Here is a 14,713-nt window from a genome sequence, read left to right as displayed (position 1 = left end):
CATCAGCTGACCCCTAATGCTATTGTTAGGTTAAGTGTTTATATTTGGGCCCTTCGTAGCCAGGGGGTGGAACCGTTCGGTGAGGGTTTCTGCCGAGTTCATGAATTACACTACCAGACTAAAGCCAGAGGAGATGGTCTGCACGAGAATTTTGGCTGCTACAACTTTGCTTATCGCAAGACTACGAAGTTTCCAGTGATAAGCTACTGAAGCAAATGGCCAGCCAGATGGAAGTCTGAATGGTTTTATGTTAAAGTTGATGAAGATGAAGATAAATTGGTCCAGAGTCCGCTAGAACTGACCTTCGGAGAGACGAGGCCCCGATGCAACATGATAATGGGGAGCCTGAGTCAGATTGCTTTGGCTGAATTTCGAGTGATTTCAGATCATATTGGCACTAGAGACTTAGTGCAGGAATTTTTGGCTTTTAAAGTGTTCCCAACACTGAGGGAGTGGGAGATGCCAAAGCTAGAGGGAGAAAAGAAGAAGGGAGAACTTGTTCGATTGCCTTATCACTACAAGTTTAAGAAACATTTTAAAGCACCCTGCCAGGAGTGGTTGGACACAATTGAGGTTATGTGCAACGAGATCCTCGGCAACTACTCTAAGAAAGAAGATCAGTTAATGACTGCAGCCTTCGGCACTCGTTCGAAACGAAGATTGAGTCGGGTGCTGGACGCCTTGAATTTTGATTACCCTGATTATGAGCAACTGCGCGGAAATGCCGAAGGCCAGAAAAGAAAAAGGATTGCCAGCGTCCTTGATAAAGAAGGCACCAAATTGGCTAAAAAGGACAAAGAAATTTCTGAGAAAAGGAAACTGAGCCCTGAGCCGAAGATAGCTGCTCCAAAGAAAAGAAAAGCTACATCCCCAAAACCGAAGACGCCAGCCCGAGAGGAGGAAGCTCCTGCAACACCTTCTGCTGCTGAAGTGGAAGAGATTCTAAAGTTAATGACTGAACCTTTTCCTATCAAGCTAAGTCCGCTGGGGCCAGAACTGACGAAGTTTTTTCAGAAGGAAAAAGAACCTTCGGCAACAGAAAGTCCCGCTAAGCCGAAAAAATGGAGAATTATCCAAGTGGCCGATGTCATTCATCAGACACCGCCACCGACATCGGCATCAAAAATACCATTTATTGAAAGCGCTGTCACTGCCGAAACCACAACTACTGGAGCAACCACCGGAGCCGAAGCCGAGACCACCGAAGATCCTAATCTAGAAACCACACTTGGTGATATTGATAACATACTTCTGAAAATGGTGAAGAAGAAGCTACTGAAGCCACAGTGGACATGACAATTGAGAAAGGAAAAGAGCAAATTGAAGACACTTTGGAAGAAGAAAACTTTAATTTTCAAGATATACTTGGACAAGAATTATCAGAGACTGAGAAAGTAGAGCTAAAGAAATATGCTATATCCTGTGGATACAAACCAGGGTCTCTGCTGTTTGGCGGAGTCAACGAAGGGAAACTAAGATGCCTTCGGAATCGAACCGAGGCCAAGGTTGTTAGGACCTTCTCAAAGAGCATTGGTCTGCCGAAGATTGAAGCGGACCTCTGCAGGTACCAGCGACAGCATATCGCCGGTAGCCTGCTCTATGCTAATTTCAAGGTAAAAACTCTCAACTTTTTATTGTTTTTTGAATTAAGATGTTTTCTGACGAAGGTTGATTTGGCAGAGTATATTGCTAAGTAAGGTGCTGAGGATGCAATAAGATCTTGAGGACGAGAAAAACGAAGCTACCATCAAAGATCTAGAAAACAAAGTCGAAAGTTACGAAGCTGCTTTGAAGAAAAAGGACTTCGTCATTCAAGACCTTGAAAATAAAGTTAAAGATCACGAAGCTGCCTTGGAAAAGAAAGACTTCGTCATCCACTGTGTGGAAGGTTCACTGGCTGAAGCTCAAGCCGAAATTGAGAAATTGAACAGTGAATTACTTATAAAATCAGAAAAATCTGAGCAAGAAAAGAAGAATCTCGAAACAAGTCTCAAGACCGAAATTGAGAAAAATTAAAATTTGCAGAAATTATTGAAGGAGCTTCAGGAAAAATGCTTAGATTTTGGCAACCGATGCGTGCAGCGGCTGAAGGATGTGTTTTACTCAATTGGAGCCAGCTCTGATAAGTTTACACCTTCAGCTGAAAACCTGCTAAGCACCTTTGAATACATTGAGGGCGAAGTTGATGCACTTGACGAAGTTATCGCTGGGCATGCCGATTTCTGCGCCCTGTTAGCTTCTCGAGGCACGGCTACTGCTTTCCTGAAGGCTGGCTGCACGCACGGGAAAATTGTAAATAGGCAAAACTTCAGTTTATCACCGGCAGATTTGGTTGACATCCCCAGCCTAGCCCGAAGCATAGGGAACAGGTTTATGACGCAGATTTGGATAAACGGCGGGCGAAAAATGGCTGGTGACGAAGCTCGGAGCCACCTTAAGCCAGTGAGAAACTTATACTTGTTACTTTTACCTTCTCCTCGAATTCTGCGCCTTTCTCATTCCGTTTTAATACGTACAGGATGATGAAGCTGAAGAATGACGAGCTAAAGCTTAACAGATGCTCTGAAAGACTTTTTTGCATATGATTCTAGAGAAATTTTTGTAATATAATTGTAAAGAAACTTATGTAAATTTGTGCATACCTTGTAATATATCTTTTCCCCTTTATCCGTGTACAATCTGCTTTGCTGTGGACGAAATTTTATTTTTGAGCCGAAGGCGAAAAACACCTTCCCTTCTTTTCGTACACAACGAAGCATGAAAATTTCTTCTTTCTCCGAAGCTTTATCCTTATAGCCGAAGCATCTGCCTTTTCTGTATGATATGATGATAATGATCCTATGTATGTCTAAATGAATGTTTATGAATGCAAATGTCATGATGTAATGTATCGTGCAAATGAATATCCGAATATATATTCAAAACCATAATCATAGCCTTCATTCCCTTAGGAATGACTCAAATCTTTTTGCCGCTTATTTTTTGGCTTCACCGTTTACTTTTCGGTGTATCAGCGCTGACTTTTCGCTGTAAGCCTCCCTTAGGAGCTTCTTCGCCTTTTACTTCGGCGGAATCAGCGTTTATTTTTCACTGTAAGCCTCCCTTAGGAGCTTCTTCGCCTTTTACTTCGGCGGAATGAGCGTTTATTTTTCGCTGTAAGCTCTGCATTCCCTTAGGAACGACTTTTGAGCTTCTCCCTCTTTTCTTTTCTTTTTCCTTTGCACTCGATGGTGCGTTCTCAGTTTTTACATTTACATCTTTGGGGGATATTACTCTTATAGGATTGAAATAAAAAAGAAAAATTACATGCTGTGGCCCCATTAAAAACCTTTCTCCCCCTTTGGAAAGGAAAAGGGTGCCACAAGAAAGAATAGAAAAAATTACATCAAGCTAAACATAATATCGCCGAAGCTCATCCGCATTCCATGATCTAGGAATGTCGTTGCTGTCCATATCCTTCAATCTGTAGGAACCGGGTCTTGACGAAGATACTACCAGAAAAGGTCCTTCCCACTTCAGCTGTAACTTGCCTACTGTCTCTGGGTTGGCTACTCTTCGAAGCACCAAATGTCCTAGTTCAATGTTCTTTAGCCGAACCTTTCTATCATGTCATTTTATTGTTTCAGCTTGGTATTTATTGATGTTTTCCACAGCTTGAAGCCTGATCCCTTCAATAGCATCTTTTTCCACAGAGTAATCAGCTTCAGCTTCGTCTTCTGCCGAAGCTACTATTCTTATTGATCCTGCTTTGGCTTCTTCCGGAGTTATTGCTTCGTCACCAAACAATAATTTGAATGGTGTAAAACCTGTTGATCTTGATATTGTTGTGTTGTGGCTCCACACCACTTTAATTAATTCGTCTGGCCATTTTCCCCTGGGCTGATTGAAGATTAATTTCATTATTCATGTCATTATGATGCCATTAGCCCTTTCAACAAGTCCATTTGACTCTGGATGCCGAACTGATGCAAAATGCATCTTCGTGCCAATTTGTTCACAAAATTCTCTGAAAGCTTCGGAATCAAACTGCGTTCCATTATCCACGGTAATAGCCTTCGGCACTCTGAAGCGACAGACAATATTTTGCCAGAAAAACTTTTGAATAGTAACCGAAGTAATTGTGGCTAAAGGCTTTGCCTCAATCCACTTAGAAAAATATTCCACTGCCACTACAACATATCTTAAGTTCCCTTGTGCTGGTGGTAATGGACCTAACAAATCAAGACCCCACCTTTGCAATGGCCAACTGGGTTGTATTAACTAGGTTAGAGACGAAGGTTGTTTTTGATCTCTTGCACATTTCTGACAGCCTTCGCACTTTTGGACTAATTCCGCTGCATCCGAAGCTGCCTTTGGCCAATAAAATCCTTGACAAAAAACTTTTCCAAGCAAAGGCCTAGATCCAATGTGAGATCCACACAGGCCTACGTGTATTTCCTTCATCAATTCTATACCTTCGGCTCTGGATAAACACTTGAGTAATGGAGAACATACCCCATGCTTGTACAACTCCCCTTCTATTATAACATATGGTCGAGCTCTTGCCTCTATCCTCCAGTTATAAGCTTCGTCATCTGAAAGAAAGTTACCCTGAAGGAAAGAGATGATCTCAGTTCTCCAGTCTTCACTATAAACAGGAGATATACTGAGGACTGCTCTTTCAAGAAGTTCAACCGAAGGTGCTTTTATTGTTTCGAAAAATACTTCCGAAGGTAAGGGCAGCCCCTGTGCTGCTGACTTGGCTAGCAAATCAGCATGTTCATTTTCTCCTCGAGGAATATTTTTGACAGAAAACCCTTCAAAGGAAGCCTCAATCCTCCGGACCATGTCTAAATATTTCTCAAGCTTCGGGTCTCTTGCTTTACAACTCTTGTCAATATGACCAGAAATAACTTGGGAATCAGTTTTAAGAACTGCCCTTCTAATTCCCATTGCCTTTAACTTCCGAAGACCCAAGAGCAAAGCTTCATACTCAGCAATGTTATTTGTGCAACTGAAATCAAGTCTTGCTGCGTAGCAAGTTTTAACTCTGGAGGGTGCGACCAACACAGCGGCTGCTCCTGCCCCGAAGGTTCCCCAAGAACCATCGCAGAATACTGTCCAAACTTCAGCGTCTTTACTCGCTTCTTCTTCCTGAGCCCCTGGCGTCCAGTCAGCAATGAAGTCTGCTAACGCTTGAGACTGAATCGAAGATCTATGCACATAATCAATGCAGAACTCATTGAGTTCCGCAGCCCATTTTCCAACCCTTCCAGTAGCTTCTCTATTTCTCATAATATCCTTCAATGGTTGTGAAGAAGGGACAATTATATTGTATGCTTGAAAATAGTGCCGAAGCTTCCTAGAGGCCATCAAAACAGCATACAGCACCTTCTCCAATTCTGTATAATTTTTCTTTGATAAACTAAGAACTTCGGATACAAAGTATATTGGGGCTTGCTTTTTAACTTGGCCTTCAAGCTTCTCTTGGACAAGTGCTGCACTTACCGCTGAGTGCGAAACTGCCACATATAACAACAGAGGAGCCCCTTGTGATGGAATGATAGAGGACGAGGCCCGATCTTCCGTGAGGTACGATAACTTGATTGGGTGGAGATCTCGACGTTGATGATCCAAGGCTCCGAGCGAACGGCTCCTCGCAATCACTACACCACTGCTCCGTTGGTTATCACCCGTGACACACGAGTGACCTCGCCACGAAGGCTTATCCCTGCAAGCGCAATCAAGAACACAAGCAAGAACAGGAAGAACGCAATCAAAACTGCATTGATCACGAGGTGGGGTCTCACAAACCGATGAACGGCGATACTGTTCGATGACAGATATGATCTAAGCAAAACCCAAACCCTAATGTGGTGGTGGCTGCTGGTAAAATAGAGGTTAGGGGCGTGCACAACCCCTGGTCGCACCCCTAATGGGCTCCAACACGATACACGGCCCAACAGCCCAACAAACGGTGTCGCAGCACCAAAACAGAATCTGAATGCTGACTTGTTTCGACGATTCCCGTTGACTCCGGATGAATTTTAATGTGGTTCCAGTTGGGTTGGAAAGATTATCTCCTTAGCTTTCCATCCATATAAAGCCCAACCTAATCGGAGTTCGGATGCATCCTGGGCGTTCATTTTAGTGCAGACTGGTCCTGGACTTCGAGGTGGAGACGTAGTTGAGTCGGACTTTGCTTTCTCTTGTTGTGAACGTCCTAGCTTCTCCTCCTTGACATGTTGGCCTCTCCCAAGTCCTTGTTGGTCCTCTCCAAGGTTCCTAATCATCAAAACATCCATGGCACCAAGCGTAAGCTCTAAAACACAATTGATTAGGTTAGAACGAACCTGGAGATTTAGCTGTCGTGCACGTGCTCGTGTTGTCGGTCCATGCATCATTTGTATGGGAGAGATGTCCTCATCATCCTCCCCCACTTGAATTGGAGTCGTTCTCGACTCAGGCGGTGGCCAAGGGGGTGGCCGAGCTTATCTCCTTAGGATGTACAAGTCCTTTAGGCCCAAAAACAGGCGTCGTTAATTTCTGGCAGATTCTGGACGTCATCTTGTTATGACGATTCCCATCAGCTCCGTGTATATTTTGACGTGAAACCAGATGGGTTGGAAAGCTTATCTTCTTAGCTTTCCAACGATATCTAGAACGTCGAAAACGGAGTCCGTATGTGGTCTGGGCGTCCGTTTTCGTGAGGACCACTCCTGCAGTCCTAACCGGATTCGCGAATAAACTGGACTTCAACTCCCCTTGAGCTTGGGACTCTATGATTGATTGGGTCTTGACTATATAGTTGACATCCATGTATTCATCATTCTCCCCTTCTTGGTTTTGAGTCGTCCTCGACTCAAAGTCGTTGGTGCCTGCAAAAGGTGTTGATGTAGTGCTTGATGTCGTCCAACCTTGCTTCCCTTCTTGAAGTTGACCCTGTTGTTGTAAAACATACAAAGAAGGACAAGTGGAACTGGACGTGATATGGTTAGCTTTAACACAGCCTTCTAGTTGATCATTTTGTTTTATGACAAAAGGAGAATTCATATTTGAACAAATATATACTCGATGTACCATATATTCTCCTTTCCAATTATATCTTCCAATAAAATGATATGTATGTTTAGATAACCATGGTAAATTAGCACTAAAAGAAAGTTTCTCCTCTAAATTATTTAGATTACATAGAACATCAAATTCAATATAGCCCAAAGTATTTAAAGAAGATAACAATTTTAGCTCATCATGCACACTAGTTATATGATTGAATGTTCTAATTTTGGCACAATTAATAGGATCAGAAGCAACAACATCAAGTTTGTTCTTTAGTTGTGGCATAGAAATAATAGTATTATCATCACACAACTCTTCTTTATCATAAGGAACAACAAGACAATCTTCTTGTAACAAAGGCAACTCAGATTTATATGAAGGCATGATATCGGTAGAATTACTTAAATTATTTTTAGTATCATCCATAGAAACAAATTGTTGTCTCATTAGTGCTTTTACATCAGTCCAAGTTTGTGGTTTCTCATAGTCATGCAAATTATTCCACCAAACTAACGCATCATTCGTTAAAGTACTAGCCACAATTTTAATTTTTCGCCTATCACATATACGACGTCGAGCAAAAATCTTATCCATTGATATTTCCCATTCAGTATATTCATTTGCAATATTTGCATCAAAAGAAAAGAAAGATGGATATATAGAACCTGAGGGAGACGAATCATCATCAATGGTGTGCCTCTGAAAAGCTTTAGTCAATGCGCGCATCATCTCCTTCAATTCCAGATGAGAGACACACTCATCGTCGTTAAGCTTAGGTTCCTTCTCCTTGTCCGTTTGGTTCTTTAGTCCTGTCATTGTTAGCACAAAACAGAGACAAAAAGGCAACAAACAAAGTGAACCCTACAACTATCTCTCAGGGTGGTGGTGGTGGTGGAACACAAGTTATGAAGCGTCTTACCCCGCTCTTACAAGGTTCTTACTAGCACTGCAGGTGGCAAACGGTGACCAGTGTGACTGTCCAACGAGCGTGTGTGTGATTGCAAAGGAGTACCTGTTCTGCTCGAGAGAAAGGTGGAGCTTTGGGAAGGCTGACTAAATATATATATGTGCCACACAAGTCAGTAACAGATAGCAATGCTGAATAAGTGTCCAAAGTACTCGTCCTAGTTGCTGGCCTAGAGAATGTATTAGCACAGTTGGAGGAAGACACAAAGGAGGTGACAAGGATCTAGGAACAGCAAGGTAACAAGTTGGAATGAAAAACAATCACAGAGGTGCACAGATCAATGGTGTTCCTGCTTATGCGCACTCTTTTTCTCTTTTTTTCTCTGATTTTTTTTCTTCTTCTTTTTTTCTTTGTTTTGTGCGGCTTTTTTGTTTTGCACTTGCCTTTTTATATTCCTTTTTTTACAAGAGTGCCGCAAAAACAAGATATAACACAAGACTATCAAAAAAATTCTCGTCTGTCTATCACAGATTTTCTGCTCTAACTTCAACAGACTGTTTGACAAATTTAGAGACCCGAAACTCAAAAACTCAAAACACAAAAGTTGTAGGTCTTCTTTTTCTCTTTCTTTTGGATATATGGATCGCCTATTTTTGATAAAATAAGTGGGAGATATTGACCCCGAAATACAGACTGGTCCGAAATTTCAGGATCACAAATAGATTTACTTCTAAGATAGATAACTCCTCGATAATGATATTTTCTGGAAATCTCGTAAATATAAAAGTTGTAGAAAATTTTCTAAGCTTTCCCGAAAGTACAAGAACACTAAATTCCGAGTTCGTATGCGAGAGTTATGATCAAAATACCGAACTAGATAGAAACTAATCTGATAAGGACGTGATGATGAGATAAAATAGGATCGGTTAGGATCGGTTTTGTAGATGGGATCTGTTTTGGAGGTCGATTTTGTAGGATGGAAAGGATCAAACTGAACCAAAACAAATCTAAACCAGCAACCAAACTCAACCTAGGACACAAACTCAGAACTGCGGACTCCAAAACTGAATTGTGCAAAGGCTAAGGCGATGGTTTTAGGTCAGGATAAACAGATCGTAATTTTTTTGGCTTTTTTGTGGGTTATAGGACGAACAAAATAAATCTAATGGTAGGATTGTACCTCACAGGCAACCTGGAATCTTGATACCACTTGATAGAGGACGAGGCCCGATCTTCCGTGAGGTACGATAACTTGATTGGGTGGAGATCTCGACGTTGATGATCCAAGGCTCCGAGCGAACGGCTCCTCGCAATCACTACACCACTACTCTGTTGGTTATCACCCGTGACACACGAGTGACCTCGCCACGAAGGCTTATCCCTGCAAGCGCAATCAAGAACACAAGCAAGAACAGGAAGAACGCAATCAAAACTGCATTGATCACGAGGTGGGGTCTCACAAACCGATGAACGGCGATACTGTTCGATGACAGATATGATCTAAGCAAAACCCAAACCCTAATGTGGTGGTGGCTGCTGGTAAAATAGAGGTTAGGGGCGTGCACAACCCCTGGTCGCACCCCTAATGGGCTCCAACACGATACACGGCCCAACAGCCCAACAAACGGTGTCGCAGCACCAAAACAGAATCTGAACGCTGACTTGTTTCGACGATTCCCGTTGACTCCGGATGAATTTTAAGGTGGTTCCAGTTGGGTTGGAAAGATTATCTCCTTAGCTTTCCATCCATATAAAGCCCAACCTAATCGGAGTTCGGATGCATCCTGGGCGTTCATTTTAGTGCAGACTGGTCCTGGACTTCGAGGTGGAGACGTAGTTGAGTCGGACTTGGCTTTCTCTTGTTGTGAACGTCCTAGCTTCTCCTCCTTGACATGTTGGCCTCTCCCAAGTCCTTGTTGGTCCTCTCCAAGGTTCCTAATCATCAAAACATCCATGGCACCAAGCGTAAGCTCTAAAACACAATTGATTAGGTTAGAACGAACCTGGAGATTTAGCTGTCGTGCACGTGCTCGTGTTGTCGGTCCATGCATCATTTGTATGGGAGAGATGTCCTCATCACGGAACCTCCCAAGTAATTAGGCCCACCTACAGTTGTCCTTGTCCAACAGACATCAGACACCCTCTAGATGTTCCTGAATCACTTGACAAGTTCGGTATCTTTCCTTACCTTTCCAGGAACGTTTCACCCGTCTTGCAGACATTACAGAACATTGGAGATATCGAAAAGCGGAAGTGATTACATAAACTTACATTTATTAAAAAGTAAGCTCAAGTTGTTTATTACAGATCAGAAATATAAACGAGTGCACAGTAGTATTATTACATAACCGAGGGAGGCAAAAACTCCTCCCGATAAGTTTTTCATAAAAGTTTTCTTATGGAGGACCATGTCCTCCCGCACTTCAGTCTTGTTTTTCTTCCTTTGGAACCACCTTGGAGCAAAAGCAACAAAAATTTGTCGCTTCCTCACCTAAAAACAACGGAGGGATAAACCCTGAGTATGGGATTACTCAGCAAGTCTTACCCGACTAAGGAAAAGACTCTCAAGGGTATGCTGGATAAATAGGAATCAAGGAGAGGCTTTAGCAAGAATCAACTTAGATACTTTTGCAGAAATAGCTTACTAAAGTGAGTCCTTACTTTCAGTATTTTAACGCCAGATTAAATATTAATAGACTCTGTTTGCATCTAGTCTAATTTCATCATCTCTTCAATACAACATCATTTTTATCCATAATGTTCACATCCTGACTTAGGTTGTAGGGAAGTGACCAAGTCTTCATAACCGCGAAGGTACGGCGATCCGAATCGATTATACTCAGTTGAGGATCTCCAATCACACGACATATGTAGCACTTAACCCTTGCATATGTCAACCCGCCACCGGGGTTCTTAAGACCAGATCAGGTTTACGCAAACCGAGAGCACAGATACACCACCGTCCAACCTCTTGCCACGGAGGGTACACGCTACTCTCGCCACCGCTCCACGCCCATTTCGTGTTATCTTATTCTGGCCTTAGTCTGCCCGAGGCAAGGCTTACCCATGACGAGGCATGTGACCAGTTAAAGGGTCCTCGATCAGCACGCCTACATACGCATTCAATCCTTAATCAACCTGGGTAGAACATCACATATTCCTAACCCAAGTCTCAATTTAAGTATTTCCATCCTTAGGATTGTTTCTGTTCCTTAGGATGAAAAGAGCATCACAGGGAACTTTGCAGTAAGATCCCACCATTGCTCCAAATGAAAATATTCTTGCAGGTAGAAGTCATCCTTTCTCGAGCTAGGCTAAGTACAACCTCTATCCACAAGATCTAAGTAGGGCTAAGCATTTTTTTAAATCATATTTTGATACTTCACAGAAGTATCTATAAAGGTATGGATATCAAGGAAGGCAATGCATCAAAGGGTTCCAAGCAACTCCTATAAACTTAATGCACATTTCACTAGACTTAAAGTGTGTAAAAATAATTTTAAAAACACAAGGAAGGGGTTGCATGCACCGGGGCTTGCCTTCGTTGATGGGTGAGTCAGGCTCGGATCCGCAGATATCGAAGTAGAAACAATTTCCGGCCTGAGATTCCGAAGGTGGTGGTGTCTTCTCTTCGGTGACTTCAATCTCTTCTTCGTTTTCTAAATATAACCATATAGGTATATATATAAGAATGAATGCCATGTAATGCTCATGAGAGTGCAAAGATCATAAAGATTTATTATCTAAGTCTTGAATACAACTTTCCTTCACGGAACTCCGAGAACTTAGGGTTTCCGGAGTCAGTAAAGGAGTTCAAAGGGCAGGGTAGGGGTTTTGGTTCTAAGTATCAAACAAGGTCCAAATCATCCCAAACTCTACCCAAGGCTTCTAAATAATGTATAGAGCTTATGTAAAAGTTTGGGCAATTTTGGGATTATTATCTATTTTCTAAAAATCCAGAACTACTATTTTAAACTACTTAAAATGCCTTAAAATTCCTTATTTCCTCTAAAAATCATAAAACTATTTTTATTAAATTCTAGGGAAAATAAGAAGTCTAGGTAAATTGGTTTCACAATTTTAGGATTTTTCTACCATTTTCTATAATTGTTTTGGCTCTGGAATAAAAAGAAAAGGAAAAACTAGTGAATAGTACTGGGCTGATTTCAGCCCAGCGGCCCAGTCCAGAGGGGAAAGGCGCCCGCGCTAGCGGCCTTGCGGAAAAGCTCTCGGTGTTTTCACTAACTAGGGATGGGTCCTTCCACTGTTTAACACAGTCACTGACACTATGCAGAAGAGTCCCTGAGGTTCTATTCCTTTACCGCGCCAAGTCCCTGACGACGGTGAGCACGGCTGAGCTCCGGCGAGCTCGCGCACCGGCCAAATCGCACCAAGACCGGCGCCCTGCTTCGGCCTAAACCAAATTCACGCCCCAATCAGCGTTTCCCCTAAGTCAATTGCATGAACGGCGACCCTAATATCCCTGGCCACGGTGACCGCGCGGATGATCCAAAGAACAACGCGTTCCCGACGGTCAGTGGACCCTAGTCCAATTGGACGGGTCAGCAAGCATCGTAGGAATGTGAGAAGGCTTAAACGAGGGAGAGGGAGGCTTGGACTGACCGGGAAGGGAGCTGGCCACGTTGAGGTCGGTTTCGGGTGGCGGAAAATTGATTTGGGGGAAGTTGGAAATTGGGACTCACTGGCGATCGACTGAGGACGATTCTTGGTGGCTGAGTTCTTGACTACCCTATGGAGCTCGCAGCGGGGTCAATTTATACACATCGCGAGCGGTGGTCGCGAATTTGGACGAGACACACGGCGGCCAGAGGTGAAGAAAACATGAGTGCGGTGAATACGTGTTCAGTGTCGTGGCAGTAACTCCGGTGGTCGACGGGAAGTTAGAGGGAGTCCCGGCGATGCGGTGGCGGGGTTTGGACACGCGGCGCAAGGTCAGAAGGCGGTGGTTCACCGGCGAGCCTATCGGGTTCCACCGCGACAAGCTAGTACGGTGGTCGGATTTGTTTTACCGGCCGGACTTATCCACGACGGTGATATTTCCGGGACCCCGAGCGCTATCCACTCACCCCGAACACAACTTGGACTGGCGGCGAGCACGCGGCGCTGGCAATCTGATCCATTTCGGACACTGTACCATGGAATAGCCCATCAGTCGACCTCACAGAGCACTTTGGAGCACCATTTTCTCCCAAATTTCTATGGCAACATCCCCAAGTCTCTGCATCAAAGTTATAGTGCTACATACCAGCTACAAATCGACTATAGGGATTAAACTTAGTTGAGCACTGGATCAAGGTTGATTCCAAGTCCAAAGTTAGCTCTGTTACACTGAAATTCTGAATTTCAGAGTGGAGTCAGCCTGACAGCCAAACTTTAGGCTTAATTATCTTCAATTTACTCTTAACAACTAAACTTACATCCTTAAGCAAAGTTGTTCTCCTATGATTGGGCTATAATTTTGGTGTGGTGACCTAGGGCAAAAACCCTATGATTTAAAAGTTACAAGGCTCAAAAGTTGAGCCCATAACACTGTTTTTGAGACTAGTATAAAACCTCAAATAGGGTCCTTTTTGCAAATGAGGCCAAAACTTAGGGTTTGGCTTGTAAATCTTCCCAAATGTGAATCATGTGACTTTATATGCTCTAATATAGTAGTTTTTACACTTTAGTCCAAATGTGCACAATTTTTGCACATAGGCCCCTAGGGTTTGGACTTACGGTTTTCCAAGGTTCCAATTAGGGTTTTTGGTATCCCAGGAGTATAAAAGTGATTCAAGTTCATTCTTGGGAACATTTTATGACTATTCCCCTAGGGCTTTTAGGTTTTCTCAACTTGGGTTATGTTTCACCCCTTTAATCCCTATGTAGGGTTAAGTTCCCTATCCAGGGTCCTATTTGCAAAATGCTATAACAATACAACTTGTTTGAAATTTTTACCTAGTGAATGCACTCTAGATGTGTCAAACATATGCAATGCCAATGCTTATGATGCCATGCTCAAGTTTTAGTTACAGTAACACCAGGGGTGTTACACCCCTGGCGTTGGTGGAGTTAGCGTCGTTAGGTCTATCAAATATTGCTTCAGCTCTCCGAAGGCTCTCTGCTGGACTGGACCCCATTGAAAAATTTCAGCTGACTTCAGCACTTCGAAGAATGGTAAATTTCTCTCTGCTGATCTAGATATGAATCTGTTGAGAGATGCCAGTCTTCCTGTCAATCTTTGAGCCCCCTTCTTTGTACTTGGTGGTTCCATTTGAAGGATAGCTTCAATTTTATTTGGATTAGCCTCAATCCCTTTTGTTGAAACTAGGCAGCCAAGGAATTTCCCCTTCTTCACTCCAAAAACACACTTTTCTGGATTCAGTTTTAGACGAGCCTGTCTAAAATTAGCGAAGGTCTCCTGCAGATCAGTAATGTGATTTTCTTGCTTCGTGCTTTTTACAATGATATCATCAACATAAGTTAGCACATTTCTGCCTATCTGAGAATGAAGAACCTTCGCTGTCATTCTACTGAAGCTTCCTCCAGCATTCTTGAGCCCCTCTGGCATCCGAAGGTAACAATATGTTCCACTAGGGGTTATGAAGCTGGTTTTTGGCTCATCCTCCTTCTTCATCTAAATTTGATGATAGCCTGAATAACAATCCAGCAGACTCATAAGCTCTGATGAAGCTCCTGCATCAACTAGGGAATCTATCCTTGGCAATGGAAACTCATCCTTCGGACAAGCCTTGTTGAGATCAGTAA

Source organism: Zea mays, chromosome 10, assembly GCF_902167145.1.
Source record: "Zea mays cultivar B73 chromosome 10, Zm-B73-REFERENCE-NAM-5.0, whole genome shotgun sequence".
In the NCBI taxonomy this organism is placed as follows: domain Eukaryota; kingdom Viridiplantae; phylum Streptophyta; class Magnoliopsida; order Poales; family Poaceae; genus Zea; species Zea mays.
This window is presented reverse-complemented; position numbering follows the sequence as displayed.